The sequence below is a fragment of the Camellia sinensis genome, unplaced genomic scaffold, assembly GCF_055761805.1.
Source record: "Camellia sinensis isolate YWXY unplaced genomic scaffold, ASM5576180v1 Unanchor47, whole genome shotgun sequence".
NCBI lineage: Eukaryota > Viridiplantae > Streptophyta > Magnoliopsida > Ericales > Theaceae > Camellia > Camellia sinensis.
Window position 1 is genome coordinate 453,394 of NW_028129345.1, and position 2,827 is coordinate 456,220.

At 33.2% G+C, this 2,827-nt stretch overlaps 1 long non-coding RNA gene across 1 annotated transcript; it reads left to right on the top strand.

Annotated features, from left to right (window-relative positions):
* Window positions 1-345: 345 nt before the first annotated feature.
* LOC145817604 (uncharacterized) lies at window positions 346-2,314 on the top strand. Its single transcript, XR_014359404.1, has 3 exons — window positions 346-695; window positions 1,150-1,219; window positions 1,610-2,314. It is a non-coding gene; the product is annotated as an uncharacterized LOC145817604 (long non-coding RNA).
* The last annotated feature ends 513 nt before the right edge of the window (window positions 2,315-2,827 follow it).

Genomic DNA, 2,827 nt, shown 5'->3' on the forward strand with positions numbered 1-2,827 from the left:
TGATGAAAAAAAGATAAAAAGATAAAAAGATGAATTATATAGTTCATGTCAAACCAACCCTAATTGTGGTAATGTGGTGATAGCAATAAAATTTTAGTCTAAAAATATGTACTCTTTGAAGTAGAAAATATCCTATCAAATAATAAATAAATAAATATTTTATTTTTAAATAAATTTATTTTCAATTGATCTCGGAATCATTTTCAATCATACCAAACATAAAAAAATATGGATAATATTTTTATATAAATATATATATATATATATATATATATATATATCACTACTAGAAAAGTGACTTGTTGCGACTAATTTTTTGCGACTGACTATTTAACGGTCGCAAAAAATAATATTTACAACAACATCTGAGTCTTTCTTTTATTTATTTTGCCCCTTTCTTATTATACCTATGCCCTAACCCCCTTTTCACTTTCACTTTCCCGACGATTCACAAACACATCTCTCTCTCTCTCTCTCTCTCTCTCTCTCTCTAAGATTGTGATGAGAAGCAGCAGACAACAATGCCGGAGCTACTAAGGTTTGATGATCAGAACCAGTAGAGATCATTCGATTTCGTCATCTTCACCGTCGCATCCAACTTCAGCCTCTTGTTTTCCGCTTCTAGTAGCATCGATCATTGCTCCTTCACTTCTGATGTTCACAATCACGACTCTTTCGTCTCCCAACTCACTCAGGTTCCTTTTTTTTCATTTCAATTTCATCTATTGGTGACTGCAGTGTTTGTGTAATATGACAAAGTGATTTTCAAATAATTCATTAAATGAAAGGATCACCATCTTGTAAGTGAAGTATCAATTGCACGAAAATGTTTGAGTACCTGGAGACCTATTAAATTGCAAATCCTAATTATGAAGACGGAATTGAAAAATAAACGTAGTTGCAAGATTGCAACACTGATGCTGGATTCAAGATGCATGAGACCTTAAAAATAAATAAATAATAATAATAACAAAATAAAGAAAGACATGAATTTAAATGATGAACTGGATTTATAGATTAAGGAATTGCTATGGCATTACCAACTATATTTTACTGCTCACTGAGTTAATTACTTTTCTGTGTTTAGTTAGCTTTTCCTTTGTCTATAATTGTGCTCCTTCCCCAGCTAATGCTGATATTTTATTCCAGAGTCAAAAAGATATAAGGCTGTTATCATCCGAATTGATAGTCCTGGAGGTGATGCTCTTGCTTCTGATTTGTAAGTAGTGTTGTGTTCTATCATTATGATAGAAATTTAACAAGTAAAAACACGACATGTACATGTGTTGATGGCATGTATAAGGCTGTTACCATCCAAACCTATTGGAATTTGTTTTACATGTGAATGATTGAGGATCTGAGTATATTCATCTAATTATCATTTTAGATGTCAGTGTTCTTTCTCTATATTTAGTTTTGGATGTCATGTTTATAATTCCATTTACAGATTTATTTATATTCCTCATGCAGAGAATGAAAATTATAGGATTGCAATTGAATTCCTTTAGATTGTGTTTAGATTTTGCCGTTGTTGTTAATTTTTTTATTCACTTGAGTGTTTCTATTTGTCTTGATTATTGCCTTACAATTGAATTTGGTTGTTGTTTAGGGATGATTTGCAAATCCCTTCTTCTCCATACTTTCCAGCCTATGACTATGCCTATGCGCAAGGACATGGACAAGGACCGCCCCCAATGGTGCAAGAGCGTTTTCAGTGTGTTATCAGTCAGCTTTTTCAGCATGTAAGGGACTATTTTTTTGGTTTTCTATTCAACTCTGCTGTTGGTTTGTTTGTTTTCTCTTCTAGTATTTAACACTGCCTTGCCTTGGTGTTTTAATTGGACTCCCAAAAGGATAATACGTTGCGGTGGAGCTGTGGATCATGAATTGTAAATGGCTATTTGGGATCTCATGTCAGTTCAGTTGATCCTCTCATTTTTTGCATTTTTTGGATGGGAATTAATTTTTGTTTTTCTGCATTTGTAGGTAATCATCAATTTTTCAGTCATTTGTATTGTTCTACATATGAAAGTAGCTTAAAATTAATAAATAGCTGTGTATGAAGTGCTAAATGTTTCTTTATGCTCAACTCCGACATTAGTGTTAAACATTATGTTGTCATTTTGCTGAAAAAAGGTCTGGATTTGGGGACAGATTAAATTTTATTTTGTGACTTTTACTCTAGTAAAGAAAAACTGCAAGCATCAGTCTTGCAGATGTCATCCAAAACATTGTTGTCATGTGGCACTGATTCTGGCTTAGTTTGATCTGCAGATATGACGGGTTCGGATACATCCATTTGGTTGATCATATCTTTCCACAGGGTTACCTTATACGATTTATATTAGGTCCAATCATTTTTCAAAATCTAATACTAATATATTGACACGGTTTTTGAGCTACGTGTTTCACTTTTAGTAGATTCTCATGTACCTGTTTTGAGTCATATTAGTGATTCTGTGAGCATCGCCAACTAGTGAAGCCTTTTGCAGGAGCTGTCTACAGAACTTTTTCAGATTTGCAGGGCAAGGGCTCTGCCTCCTACGCAATATGATGTTGTAACTTTCGAAATCATTTAGTTATTATGCTCTTTGTTTGTCTAATGGTCCCATTTTTTTTCTTTCATATTAACAGATCCATCTGACAGTAAAGTTATTAGAATGTTGGATTTATAATCCCCAAATGTTCTACTATGTAATCTGTTAGCGATTGGTACTTTAGACGTTCACACAAGCAAATATTTGAAATGTGAAGGTTGTATTGTACATGATCATCTACAATGTATTTGCAGATCATTAATGGAGTCTAAGTTGAGAAGTGGAACCAC